Below are 15,814 nucleotides of genomic sequence, written 5' to 3' on the forward strand. Positions count from 1 at the left end.
CTCAGTCAGGGGGCCAGTTCTCTTCAATGCCGCATCACAAGTCAGATGTCCAATTGTGGATTAGTATCATTCATAAAATGTAACTAGTTCCTTCTGCTTTCATCAAGCCGGTATGAAGACAAAGCTGGCCATTGGGGTCTGTGCAGAGGACTTGTCTGGGTCTTGTGGTTTTTGATGAGGATCTGTGCCGATGGCTGTTGTGTCAACGAGATTTTCACATGGGATTGTCTAGAAGACACTGTCTCTGCTGACATTCAGGGCTGCGTTTGAAGGGAGACAGCGAAATGCTAATGCGCTGTGCTAGTGATTTAGATAAATCTAGTGATGTCAGATTCATATGATTAGATAAAAAAAAATATATGGTGATGATCAAGTTATATTTAGCAAAACAAACAACAAGGAATGATAGTAAAATAGAGGTTCAAAATTATATGGAGCTACAAATGCAAACCACTTTTAGAAGTTTTCTAAAAAAAAATTCTAAAGTCTGCAGAAAGTCCTCACTGATGTGTTTATATTTAAGTTGTGCAGAGGTCAGAATCACGAAAATCTTCTTCAAACAAATTTTAAAAATTCTTTTTACAGAAGAATGTTCCTACTAGCGCAATTCTTGAAAAATATTCTCAAATATATACTTTTAAAATTAAATCTTATTATTTTCTTAAGAAGACAAACTGTAGCCTAGGAGTTATCTGATTGTATAGTGTTTTTTTTTTCCGAAAACAACTCAAAGTTCATCTTTTTTGTGCTGCCTGTTGATTACAAGCACACTATGTTCATCAGGACTGGCTTGATGGGAGTTGGCAGCACACGGCATCTCCCAAACCTGCATCAGCTTCACATGAGACAGCGAATCAGCAGCGGACTACATGCGGCAAGATGAGTGATGAGGTGTTTTGCAAGTATTTTTTTTCAAATATTGTGTTTATCATGCATAAATGCCATTTTCTTTTTGTCTGTGTACAGTATGTGAATGAACGGTAACCTTAATAATTAGATGACTGGCTGTAATTTTCCAGTGAAGTTAGCCATCTTCAGTCTAGCTAGCTTACACAATAATTATGTGTCATTTAAAAAAACATTTACAATGCCTAGTGATCTGTCGCGTTACAGATAATAGTAAATAAGGCAATAGCAGCATTAGCAAATAGTTTTTTTTGTGTGTGTGTGATACAAGACAATTTAGCAAAGCTTCCTGAGCTTCAGACACAGACGACACACTCTCTGGCCATAGGTTGCAGCCTAGAAATGTCCCTAAGCACAGCAATAGGCAAATTAGAAAATACAGGCAGAGAACAATGTCTCTGTAGACAAACACAAACACATGAATTGGAGCATAATTAATGAGTGTGAGGGATTATATTTTTTATATAATAGTCTATAATTTATTATTTGGGAAAATCCTGCATAGTGCACTTTTAAGGCCTGGGTGTAGGGGACACAAACTAATGCAGGGATAGTTGTAACACACATGGTTTAAAACTTTCCACACATGCCAGTAGGACGAAAGTGAAGTTGCCATATAGACCATTTCACAAGATGTAAACAACACTGGTCCAGAAGCACTTCCTGTTTCAGTTTGTAACTGTTTTCTTTATTTCACATGTAATTTAAACATCTTAAAGATGTTTGTTTAACTTTTTGATTCAGTTTTAAATGTTCTGTTGGTTGTATTTTATCCCAGCTTTTATGTAGTGTTAAAAAACTGAAACAGGAAGTGCTTCTGGACCAGTGTTGTTTACATCTTGTGAAATGGTCTATAGATACTATAGAAAAATAATTGCGGAATAATCTCTGGAAGATTCATTGAATGTTTATTTATCCATAGCAAAAGTACATTTTTTAAATCAAGAAAAATCAAGAAAATCAAGAAAAAAATATAAACTGTACGTATGGGAAATTAATGTGGGAAAAAATAAATACTCTGAACCCTAAGTGGATTAAATGTTTTGCGTTCCGCTCGCGGAATAAAACCATTAAAAGTAGGACAATGCAAGATAGCTAAACAGAGATACATTAGATTAAACATATTTCGCTTCTTAAACGCTGACTCTATGCTTTTTTTCTGTCTTGCTATTTTAACACGCAACACACAACCTGTAGTCATGTGCCTCTCTAAGAGTTAAATGCATTAAAAGCCTGCGGGTTGCAGACCTACAGAAGAACGAGTCAGGGAAGAGCACCTCCACTTCATCAATTATTCAATGTTCCTATTTCATAAATCTCACATGAACTGTACTGCACTTCCTGCAGAGAAAAACACCTCAAGTGTTTGTGGGAATTAGTGCAACATTGACCCAAAGCAGCAGCCATCTACACACCGCCACCAATTTTTGAACATCAATATGCAACTTGACAATACAGCCTCTCTCATATACACACACACAAACACACAAGAGCTGATCTGAGGCGAGCAGGCACTGCTGACTGTTCAGCTGGACTGAAATAACTTTTTAGCTCATCAGCATCTGGATGTCATCTTTAATATGCCGTCACTTTCTTCTTTCCCCTGATAGAATAATACTCCCTATTCTGCCTTTTTTTTTTTGTATTGGCCTTTTTCACTTTTCCTCTGCGTGAGTTAACTGGGTCCACTCACCCCATATCTGAGTGTCAGCGATGCTTTACACATTTAATAGTTAGAGGAGTAGTTCACTACAGAATTAAAATTTCCTGATAATTTACTCACCCCCAAGTCATACAAGATATACTTACTTTCTTCAGTCGAAACTAAATTAAGGTTTTTAAAGAAAACACTGCAGGATTTTTCTCCATATAGTGGACTATCAATGGGTTGAAACACGATCCCAGCTGAGGAATAAGGGTCTTATCTAGCGAAACGTATTTTCAAAAAAAAAAATACAAATAATTAGACTTTTTAACCACAAATGCTCGTCTTCCACGAACCATTACATAATCATGTTGGAAAGGTCAGGCGGTAACCTGATGTAGGCGGAATCATAGACAGAATAAGAAGTGGACAGAGCCATCTCATTGGAACTCAACTGAGACAAATGAAGCCCATTTTTAGTGATTTTTTAGGACTTCCGTTCCTGACGCGCAGACTCAAACCGATTCAAACAGAGCTTGACGACGTAGATGTGACGTGAGCAACCCGTCTGTCTTCTAGTGGCTGTGGCATGAGAAATCTGAATCATTCCCTTCTGAAACTTGCAGAGGCGGAGAGTTGTGAGTAGGAGCTGTCCATGAGCTAGAAGCAGGAGACAATTTTGCTAGGTATTCTGATTAATTATTTTGTCATTTTGCCTCCACGTTTCCCCAATTGCCCGTGAGCTTCTTCTCCTGTTACATACGGTAATCTCTCTACTGTGCGATAGAGAGTCGCTTGGTTATGACGCAATCGTTAGCCTACTTTCACAAAAAACTGCTTCTACGGGGCCATAACATAAGCTACAAGGTAATGGAGCATTTTATACATTGTCATGTTTCTTTAGAAATAAATAATGGACAAATATTGGAGTCTTCAAACTCCTCAGATGTAAAGTTATTCACTGTCAAAGTGATGCCAAAATGAATGGGAGTCAATGGAAATGCTAACTCAATTGAAGTTCTCAATTGAAGCACCCAGTCGGCTTCAACTTCCTGTCGATGGATTACCCCCTTGGGTGGAATAGGGTGAAAAACGTAATCTCATTTTATCCTCCAAATTCAAAATCGTCTCCCATCGTTGATTTATTTTTTTATTTTTTTGTAAAGGGCGTTTGACTTAGTCTTTGTTTGCACATTCTCTTTGTAAACACTAGGTCTGTACTTCTGCCTATGTGACGAGTGACCTTAAACGTGATAGCGTAACATGTGGCGCATCGCAGCTATAGTGCATCTAAAGTACATAAATGTTTGTTTTTTTTGGAAAACGATAAATGACAGATAAGACCCTTATTCCTCAGCTGATCATGTAGAGCTCTTTGAAGCTGCATTGAAACTGCAATTTGGACCTTCAACCTGTTGATAATTGTAGAAGTCCACTATGGAGAAAAATCCTGGAATGTTTTCCTCAAAAACTAGCCTGGGTTTCCCCATGCTGCCTTGCCGCAGCACGATTTTATTCACGCTGCTAGGCAGCCTGGACACCCAGAACCAAAATTTCCCCTGAGATAGGGAACCAATCACAGAACGGGGAGGGAGCGGCAAGACGATGACGACGTATATGCGACACACCGAAGCAGTTTATTTATATCCATGGACCATGGCAGTGGACGCGAAGTTACCTTTTAATACAGTCTAATGTTTGACATTAAACATATCGGCAACTGATCTGCATGATTTGCAGAGGGGGGATTTAAAGCTGTTCCCTTTTACTAGGGATTCACTTTAATTTTTACTTCATATGACATTAGCCTTTTTTGTTGATCATATATTTTACTATTTCATGTGTTTTAACAGCTAGATCGTGTTGCTATGGATGCAGTTGTTCACTCCGGTATTATAATTGTTTTTAAATTAATAAACTCCTTTTTAAGTCATTATTTTGTACCAAATTATTGATTTATTTGCTAGGTAGCCATGTTATAAGTGGGAAATGTATAGTGAGGTGGTTGTTACAGCGAATACAACCCCTTCAGGCTGATTCAAGACCCCTCCACTCCGCGTTAGAGTTCGAGGGTTTGTATTCGCTACAACAATCATCTCGCTTTACATTATCCCTTACTTTTATTTATTTATTTCTATGAGGGCTGACAAGACAAAATAAGGACTGTCAAGTGTGTTTAAACAGTGCGGTACAGCAACCAAACCAGTAGCACTACCATTTTTGCAGGGCCGAAAGCGGACTGATGTAATGACTCAATGACATGCTCTTGCTAACCTGTTTCATTTACGTGTTCTCCGAATGCTAAAGAGGAGCGTCTTCTAGCCTCTGAAGGAAATGACTTGGAAAGACCCGTCCTGCCAAGGAAGTATCCTTGACATTGAGAAACACATTTTGTGTATACATAAATGTCCTAAATCTCTGACCCATCGTCGATTTCCTCGTCTAATTTTCTGTCGCTCTACATACGTCTGCTATCATTGACCCGATTGGCTATGAGCTACGTACATGCGCATTTGATAGACATTCGTAGCACCCAATAATACGGCTCTTGGCATTCGTAAACCACACCTCAAATATGAGAAAATGAACATGTGGATTCCAGACCACGTTTCATTCTCAATGATACGTGGTCTGGGGTTAGCCAGGCTACTCAAAAACGGTAATTTCTTTTCAACTTAAGAAAGAAAGTCATGAATATCTTGGATGTCATGGGGTGAGCAAATTATCAGGAAATTTGAATTCTGAAGTGAACTAACCCTTTAACTCTATTTTCAAAAGTACATTATGATATGGTTGCAGTAATGATAAGAATCCTCCACACTGTACAATTTTAACTATTTCAGATCCTTAGACCTTAGCATACCTTTTCCCAACTCTCCCCATCAGACAATCCTATAGGTAAAGTCCCGAATCTGATTATCTTCATAGTTCTACCAGAAAGACTCAGGAGAATAAATACTATAACAATAAATAATTTTTTTTGATAGCCCAGCAAGCAATAAAGTTCTTTGGCGTAGCTCGCAATCCGAGGGTCCGGACTAAGCATTTCCTGCCTGAAGACGAAGGCAGGGGCGCAGCTGACCCCCTGGGAGGTATAGGAAGGGATCATCCTAGTAGTGGTGGGGAGGATGGAGGTCAATGAAAGCGTCATCTGCAAACTTAAACATCTGTAAGTACTGGTCTTTTATACCGCAAGTATTAGACACGATTGGATAGATGAGAAGGTAATTAGTGACGCAACGATTGAGTCTTCCTGGCAGAACGTAATGCTAAAGCTTCCATTTTTACAGATTATCTGATCAGATTTTCCTGTGGTGTGATAAGTTAAGTGTGATTGAATCTACTTTGAACGTCAGGGCCACACCGATCTCAAGTCATAAATTTCCAACATGTAGAATATTTAGGATCAAAAAACACATGCACTCTGTAGATTGTCACGTTGAACGACGTGATAGAGAAGACTAAGAATAACACAAATTCATCCAAACCTTTTTCCTTTTTTCTCCACAATTTTTCTGTAAAAATCGATCCAAACACTATTATCGCCACTTCTTCTAGCCCTTCGACCGCCATGTTTGTAAACTAAGTCACGTTTGACCGCAAGAGATTGATTTCCCGTGTTTTAGTCAGGAATCTGATTGTTTGTGAATGGGATCTGTTAGTGTGTGGTGTGTGTCTTGGTCACATCTCGGCAGTCCACAGACTGCCTACAGTAACATCCTATTTGTGGTCTCTCACATTGTAAAAATCTGAAAAGATTTAAAAAATATTTTAGTGTGGGCCTGCCTTAAAGCAATGAAAACTGAATCTCCCAGGCTAAAAGAAATCTCTTTCATACAAAACCCAGACACTAAATAAAAATGACTTTGAACTCTCTCTCTGTGTTTTTCTCTCTCCCTCTTATGTTTAACTTGCAAAATGTACATGATTTCCTGTCATTTTTGCTTTTTAAAGTCAGTCTTACGGTGTTTGATTGTATATGTTGTGTAGTGACAGATCAGTCCTGTGAGGCTGACAGCGGAGAGTCATGCCAGAGAATCTCAAAGAAGGATGCCTTATAGTCACGTGTCTGTGTGTAAAATCACATTCATTAGTGCCAAGTGAGTCCACTGAAGTGAACTGATGGCAGTGCTATTCTGTTTTCTCTGGTTTATTACTGTCTGTTTACATTCCCTTACACACAACGCTCAACACACATCATAAATATAACCCCTGGCTTGCTTAAAGGATGTACTGTATGCTCAGTGAAGCTGACAAATGAAGATGAATAAAACACACACACTCAGGACTATTCACAGGCAGTTGACCGCTCGCGCTCGTTGAGGCTTGTTTGGAAAAAAAAAAAACACAGAATCCAAATCTTGTCTAGGTCTAGTGCTTTGATATGGTGAGCTGCAGTAGATAATCCAAGAGAAACACAAGACGATCAAACTAACTTTTCCTGAACATCAGGGAAAACAAAGCACTACACGCTTAAACATATTGTTAATACTAGATAAGCAATTAAGGAAACTCATTAACAACAGGGAACAAGTGTATAACTCACTAACAATCATGGAAACTGGACGGAACAAAACCAAACTAGAACACAAATGAAATTAACATACTTATGACAGTAGTACTATGTATACTCTTTAAACAGCATTACGGTAAAAATGGAACACTATGGCAACAGATTTCTTAACTGTATGTGACAGCATTTTGCTTCAGGAACTGAGAGAACAATTTATGATTCTTTATTGACAATTTATGAACCTTGAGCCACTGCCGAAACGCTACGTTTACTCTCTGAATTCTTGCACCCAGGAACAATACAAGTCAACACCATTATGACTAAAAGTTTGCTAAGAAGTATTTCCTACTAAAGAAAGGCTGTATTTGACTCCGGCAGACTGGTGGAAATGGCCTTGGACGGCAACATGCCCAGTGCATTATTTTGTCAGAAGCCATGTTTGATGTCGATGACGGATTTGGATTTCTTGTCCGACTTTATTTGTTTAAATTGTCTGTCACAGACTGTGTGACTTCGCCAATTCCTGTGGAGTTTTTTTTTTCTGTCACTAATCTAATTATTTAAATTTGTGGTTAAAATGGGCTATATGCACGCATAAATTCCGCATTTGACGCAAGGATGCTCGTCCATTTCCGGTTGTGGAGATTAAAGTGGAGGAAAACCGAGGAAAACGGGATTATGGCAGAGTCTTCAAAATTTACTGACCTCCCGTCTTTGAAACGAAACGTACGTTTAGATGTAATTGTATATATAGTCATGTTTATTTAATATAATTTTAAAAAGAAGCATAAACACAACGAGGGGTGTCTGTTTTATCTGTTTTTGTGACTAACGTTTCTTTAGTATAACCATGGAGTATAAAATTCAATATAAATTCTTTGTATTGCATTGGACTCTACGCTCGGCGGAAGTTATCGAGCATCCTTACACCTTCACCGGAAATACCGCCGTGCATAGAGCCCATTAATGGGCTGTTTCATAGGGGTCTGGAACCCGCAATCACCCCTCTATTTAAATAGATCACCTTTATTTATAAGGCACTTTTTATGATACAGATTGTATCAAATCAGTTTCACAGTGATAACATAAAAATAAGTATGTTGAAGAAAATTGCATCATCGTCCATCAGATCAATAATATTGGCTGTAAGGCAGATCAATAATATTGCTGAATATTCAATGTTGCCAACTAAGCAAGCCAAAAGCCAAGGCAACCAAAACTCCATCAGGTGACAGAATGAAGAAAAAACCTTGGGAGAAACCAGGCTCAGGTTTGAATAAAACACATACTGTTTTCTCAATTCTCAATCATTTTATATCATGGTTCAATTTCCTGTCTAATAAAAAGTCCAAAAAGACCTTGTGCTTCTAATTCACATCAGTCTCAGCATTCAAAGCCACACTTGTCCTTTATTCCACCTTTTCTAAATTCTCCTCCATCATTCTGAAATAAGAAACTGATGGCTTCTCAGGTAACCTCTCTTGGGCAGCTCCTCTCCTCCGCTCCAGAAGCAGCAGAAGAGAAAGCTGAAGGAAAAAACTATGGGAATGCTAGGAGAGGGTCCCGGCTGCCATTGTCATGCTCCAGAGCTCAGCTGTAGGGTCCTACAGGACTGAAATGTATTTCTCATCTGTGATAAAGGGCCCTACACTTCTGATGTGAGACGAGTAGGACACGAATTTACCACCCAATAGCCTTGAAGTACACACTACTGATAAAGGGCCTGACGTCTGATTTGAAGTGCACAGTACAGCTAAGAGGAGATCGCATAAGATCTGCCCTAAGGCAAGGGCTACGCGGAGTCAAAAGTACAGTAAGGGCTATTAGTGTAGCTGCAGGCACCGTGAAGATGAAGAACAATCTCTGAATGCAAGGCACAAGACAACACATACAGTATAGGCCTAGTAACGATTATTCAAAACAACGGCAGCATCCATAAAAACACTATTTTTGACAATTAACACACAGACATAAAGATCTGCAAGTAAAATGCAATGCAAGGTGTTAATGTACCATAATAGTTGATCTTTTGAACACCCCTTATAAATGTTTTATATTTAGTAAAAGGCTTTCTTTGGATGGATGGATGGATGGATGGATGGATGGATGGATGGATGGATGGATGGATGGATGGATGGATGGATGGATAGATGGATAGATGGATGGATAGATCTTTCTTTATCTTTAGTACATTTGAATCCCCATTAGCAGAGAGTCCAAGCGCTGTCTGTGTCATGCTTGAGTGTGCATATGTGTGCGCATCAAAAATAAACACAACCCCCCAAATGCACATTTATGAAGGGGGAAAAAAAGTAATTTACTCAAGATAGAGTGCAGATGGCACTTGAAACACATCAAGTCCCAGGGCTTCTATAGAGCTGGGCTGGCCACCATATTACCAGTCACACTTAAAACACCATCAAAGTGTTTTGGCTGACAGATGAAGAGACGAGTAGAAAAAGTGTGACGGTATAAGCCTGGCAGATACAGATTCAGAAATGAAGCATTTGCAGTGGTGCGGTCTGTGGAGGTAGAAGATCTTTCACTGTCTCGTACAAATACATACACGGCTCTGAATTAAAGGACTGTTCAGAGTGTAAAAGAAACCTGAAGGAGCAGCCAACAGTCTTAATGAGGAAAATGGCTTCAAGTTGAAGCCTTCAACATACTAAGTCAATGGGAAGTTTGCTTATTCTTTCACTTCCATTTAAAATTACAACTCAGAACCATACAGAACCCTGCCCATAAAACCTTAAAACATAAAATTCTGCTTCTAAATCCATAACTTTTTAGAGCTAAAATCTCAGATCAAAAGCCATTCACATCACTTATTGTCATACTTGTATAAATTCATGTTTAGGGGCCTCTATATTCAGTGCCATTCCCCACTGTAAAAAAAAAATATTGTTGGTTTAACTTAAAGAAATAAGTAACTTGGTTGCTTTCAAATTTTAAGTTCATTTAATTGGAAAATTTGAGTTAATACAATGAAGGAGAATGATTTAATCATCAAAAACTCAAAATATTATGTTATCTGAACTAAATAAATTATCTAAGTTGATTTGACAAAAGAAAAAATGTTGATTACAAATCATGAAAATATTTTTTTACAGTTTGGTTTTGTTTGTTTCTTTCTTGTTTTTTTAGGTTTATTTGTTTGTTGGGGTATTTTTGCACAAAAAAAAAATGTTTTTTGAAAAACAAATGTTTGTTAGCCTACTTGCTTTGACCTAAATTCACAATAAAATTCACAATTTTTTGTGATGTCTAAGCACACAGATCTTACACGTGTGTGCTGTTTTAACACACCTTTATTAATAAAAACATAATTCCAGGATTATTCTACTGTAAAAGTATACATAGGCATTTTGTATTTATTTAATTACGTCAAATGCATGTATACGTTTGTAAATGTATATGACCATGTAACTTAACATGTTTAGTTGTGCCCAATAATTTTCCTGTAATTACAAAAACAAAATCAAAACAGCAAACAGTGCGTGTTGCTCCAAAATTAGTGTTATATGAAATGAAAGAGTTACAGAACAAAAGCGGTTAAATGTAGGCTACCCTACATTCACATGCATTTCCGCGCGGCAGTGCATGTTACGCGCTATAACGCAACACTACGTGACGTCATAATTGCCTTAGTCAGTTAATGTTGTGAAAACAGGTCTATTTATTTATTATGACGTGTTATGCCTGTGCATAGGCTACCTCGCCTTTGATTAGTGCCTAATAACTTCTCCCTTTCCACATCCCAATCTTTACGCTCCAAAAGCCTATATAAACGTCGTAGCCTATACAATATAAAGTCAATCTGTGTTTTAATAGGATACATCCATCCTCGTTCTACATCTAAAATTCAACGACCAGGCTTAAACAGTCTCACAGTCAACAGTTCACTGACGCTCCTTATGGTCACTTGAGTGCGGTCCAAATTCCCCGCAGCCTTAGGATCGATTGCAGTGACATGTTGAGAATTAAACCCATTCCCACCGGATGAAACAGTGAGAGATGAGGCAATAACGCATAATGACACCACTGACATATGCTTTAATCTACATAGCTAAGCCTACTGGAAATCATATTTGCAGTAGCCACCAGCATCCAAGCCAGCGCGCGAGCCAAGCAAAAGCACGCGCAGCGTCCAACAATTGCATGAAACTAAGCTGTCAATTATGTGCACGCTCCTTACCTCGAGAGTTTCACGGCGTGGATAAACACAGCTTTTCGGGAAAACAGCCGGGTACAAGCATTAAATCCGTAACGGTGGAGAGTGTGTGGACCTCAGCGGTGGACTCTGTTGGGGTCTCGCAGTGTGAACGGAATTAAAGCCCGGGTTGCGGTGGATAGGACGTCCCCCTACTGCCGAGTCCTCTCACTACCGCGCGCGCTTCAGCGTCTGCACACACAGTCCTGCTGCAGCATCAAATGCTGAGGAAAAGCCGGACAGCTATAAACTACGGAATGGATTACTGAGTCAAACTACAGCAGAGCTTCAACAGAAGAAGCTCACGAGAAGAAAACAGGGGTTATGATTTATGGTACGAGTAAACCTGCGTGCATGTTTATTATGACATATGAAACCAAATACATGGTTACAATTATCATTGTCTACTTTCTTCAGCAGTCTCTGTTTTTTTTTCTTCCCTTAAACATATAGGCTATTTCGCGAATTTGTCGGCCCATGTAATCTTTAAGCTAATAATTTTAAAGCTATTTGACTTGCTGTCTGCAGTGGAGGGGCTCGAGGAATCGGCTTCAACTCGAGCTTATAAGATGATCAGCATATCCAAATTGAATGTTTTATGGTAGAAAAATGCCTAAATTATGTTGATGGAGTTGGGGAGGTGGAGGGATACCAACACAGCTGATGATTGAAAGATTAGTTGGGTTCGGTGCTCTAGAAATTACATTTAGGAACTTCACTGATTATATACGCAATGGTTAGCATAGCCTTTAGCATTGCATATTTGCCTGCCTCATATGGTAGTCTAATCAGATTGTAAGGAAGTTATTTGAAAACACTCGCAAGTGTCTGAAAGTGAGTTTTGAAGTGAAAATTATTTAAAATGTCTTTAATTTTAAAGTTAGCTGGTGGTCTGATATGATAACACGGGAAATTAACAGCAGTGTTAACCATCTCCTGACTCAGGTAAACTCCTAAACTGCCTTGTTTACTCCTCAAGCCCCAGTTGGCTTGTTTTGGACAAAGGTATTCAGTGGGCTAAAAACCCCTGGTGGTCGGCCCAGAGGAAGTCCCTATGATGACCGATCAAGCCTCAAGTAACAATGGAAACAACAATGAGTCCCACACTCAGATGGTATTCACGTAGAACAGGGGTTCTCAACTCTTGATTTCCTGCAGTTTATCTCCAACTTGATTAAACAGCAACTTTCGAGTAGGCATCTTCTGCTGTGTTGGATTTTAGATTGGAGCAAAACTCTGCAGGAAAGTGGACCTCGAGGGCCAGAGTTCTGTTGAGAACCTCCACTAGATAGATGTCTATAGAAATACAAAGTTCACACGTTCACACTTACATATTAATAAATAGAGTAAAGTTTATGTGTATTTGGCATGCTGTCCCAGGGGAGGACTCCGAGCTCAGAATTTGGCCAGAGTACTGAGAGTACAGTTAGAATTGAGAAGTGGGGTGCTGGAGGGATGCTGGAAATCTGTCAAGGAAGAGAGCATGCTGTATACCTCTCATCATTAATTGAGTTTATTAACTGAATGTGCTCCTCTTGTGTTAATTAGCTTAATTATCTGAACATGCTCCTCCCAAACTTTATTAATAATGTCACGGTTCTGTCACAACTATTCTGGTTATTCTTGGTTTGGTGACAGAGCCTTGACATTCCTGGTCTTGTGTTTATATGGTCTTGTTTACTGTGAGTGCATGGCTGTTACCTCGTTATTGGATTATTTGTTCCAACTGGTTTCCCTCATTACCCTCTTTGTTTGCCATTTTAGCCTCCCTGTGTTTGCTGCTCGTTTGTTGTAAATGTTTAGGGTGTTGAGTCGTGTGTAGTTCTGTGCCCTGCCCTTCCCTGCCCTGTCATGTCATGTTTTGGATTTAGTATTTAGTTCTTGAGACCCGGATTTCCTTTTTTGGTTTGTTTGATTTATGTGTCACTTAATTAAACTTCACTTCAACTCTGCACTTGAGTCCTCACTCCAGTCTCCACAACCCACCCGTGACAAATATGGATGGATGGATGGATGGTGCCCTCAATTTCAATGGTTCAAAATCCTGATGTTTGAGTCCCATTTCACATTTTGTATGTCTCCCTCATTTAATACACCTGATTCAAATCATCAGCTAGTTAGCATAGAGCTCCATGAACTGAACCGGTGTGTCAGATAATATACAGATCTTTATGAACCACTTCTCTTCTCTTCTAATCCTGATCTTTCTGGCCCATTTCTGATCTTCTATGTCTCCACTAAGGAGCTAACAAGTTGAATAAGGTGTGTTTTATTAGCGAGAAATAAACATCTAGCCTACATATATTATGTTATTATTTGTTTATTTGTTTTGGTATAAGGTTTATACATAAATATATGTTTTTTTTTGTTTGTTTTTTTGGTTGAACTCACTTACTGCTTCTTGCAAAGGCAAGCTCTTCTGTCTTAAACCTTAACCAGTCAGTAGAAATGCTGTCTTTGAAATTTGTGGTCATTTGTGGCACACGCATGCAAGCAGCACTAAGAAACATGCACACACAAGGGTTTATGAAATATAAGAGCATTCAGTAAGGTGTGCCCAAATGTTCGTCTGTCATTGTATGTCTCCCCCTCTCACATTCATTCTCTGTTGGGTTTTCTTTTGCACACACACAGAAATGTGTGAGGCCCACTTCATCATCATTATGAGTGTGTCAAGCTGGCTGGACTGGGTGGGTGTATAGTGGTGGTGGCCAGGCTGGTTTAAGGGGCAACAGGGGACACAAGAAACATCTTTCCCGGGGGAGATGATCAATGAGCTGGCCTCATTTTGGAGAAAGGACAGAAAAGCCCCAAATTCACACTGTCAACTGCCAAGCGCACCGATTTACTATAAGTATTTTTATACAAAGATCTTATATAATTGTTTTGACATCATTAACTAGGCTAAATGTACAGGCACCCTCGTAATGCGAGATTTAAGCAATATTGCGATTAAAACTTTATCTCATTTAAACACACTTCAATCAAATTGATGCAATTGAGCTCATAATCATAGTAGCCATAATCCCAGGAAAATGTGGCGTATACTGATTTTACACAGTAAACACTTTAATCGCATCTATTCCACTCTGACCAAAGTGTGCATGTGCTTGTGACGAACACAGATGACAGTGTCTTAAAAAGAACATTTCAGTAAAGCGGTAAACAATGCATAACATTTTGGGGTGATGAAGAAACTGAGTTCAGGATGATAGTGTAGCACATAACATAAATGTTAAGCAGTAAATTAAAGGTCAGAAAAAATCCAATACGTCCATAGAAATGTGTTTTGTATTTGACATAAGCAGGCCTATGTTAAAACAGTGGTCAGCTCATCATTTGTGCTGTGCATTAGGCTAGGGCCGTAAAAATAAACACAATTCTTCAGAATAATGAAAATTGTGTGCTCATGTCATACATCCTAAACATCTTACTGCGAAGTAAGTCCTTACTCTGATAATTAGAAAAGAGATCAGTTGACTTAACTAAAAGAAAAGTGAGGAAACCTGTTGCTTCGAAATTATTAAGTAAATAAACTAGACAAAGTTAAGTTCAAGTAATTATCAGGTTCACATAGCTTAATTTTTTCAATTATGAATGAAGTTTATTACTTAATAATTTTAAGTTAAGTCAACTGATCACTTTTTACATTGAATACGTTTTTAAATTTGCCTTTTCTTGTGCAATTGAAGTCGAAGGCAAGAACAACGTCCTTGAGCACTGCAGTAAACAGAAAAATTAAGAGGGTCTGTATAATGTCTAGCCTCAATTGGACATGGTGTGTTTTGAATATTAGGACTGACAGTTGACTGGCCACCCTGCTAATGCGAGGCAGCAGCTCAATCAGAGATCTTCTCCTTGGTTTGTTCTCTATTGAGACAACCATTGTGTTATTGGTGAATGTGTGTGTGCACATTATATACTCTTCATTATGTCTGTAATCGCTTTAACGGTGTGACCAAAAGACGATGAAACCATTTATCTGCCTGCCCACTTGAGGTCGTTTTAATTCTCCATTCTGGCACCTGTCAATCACCATAATAATTTTTAGAGATGTTAAAGATTACATAATTTAAAGATTTTCAACAACATTGTCTGTTGTTATTATAAAGCCATTATAACTGTATTTTTAAATTTGTTTTAGGAGTTTTAGAATGAAATGGATTATCATGCACACACAAAAAATGCAGACCCTAATTTTATCCATTGGCACTTGATTGGATTGTGAAAAGTCAGCGTTGCATACAGGAATGGTTGTCGATCTGAATGTGATTGACTTAACTGCAGCATGGCCTTGAATATGTCATTATGCCATATGTAATTTTATGCAGATGAAAATGAGACTGTGAGGGATAGACAGATTTACTGTACATTGATCACCTCATTTTTTGAAAACGAATATATATATAAAAACACACTAACGTTTGTTCTTGTTAACTTTCATTTTATTTCAGCTGAAGAGTTGCTCAACTATAGGCAACAAAGTTGTAAAACTGGATCAAACTAGTTTCTGGATATAACTGGACATAACTTATTC

The 15,814-nt window shown here is 38.5% G+C and overlaps 1 protein-coding gene across 5 annotated transcripts in view; it reads right to left on the reverse strand.

Moving 5' to 3' along the window:
• The window catches only part of dlgap1b (DLG associated protein 1b), a 132,546-nt gene extending 121,063 nt beyond the window's left edge, over positions 1-11,483 (reverse strand). For all 5 annotated transcript variants that reach the window (XM_089125570.1, XM_089125571.1, XM_089125572.1 and 2 more), the window contains exon 1: positions 11,263-11,483. The gene's annotated coding sequence lies outside the window, so the exon portion shown is untranslated. The remainder of the gene's footprint in view (positions 1-11,262) is intronic.
• Between the last annotated feature and the right edge of the window lie 4,331 nt (positions 11,484-15,814).

Source organism: Pimephales promelas, chromosome 22, assembly GCF_988280905.1.
Source record: "Pimephales promelas chromosome 22, fPimPro1.hap1.1, whole genome shotgun sequence".
NCBI lineage: Eukaryota > Metazoa > Chordata > Actinopteri > Cypriniformes > Leuciscidae > Pimephales > Pimephales promelas.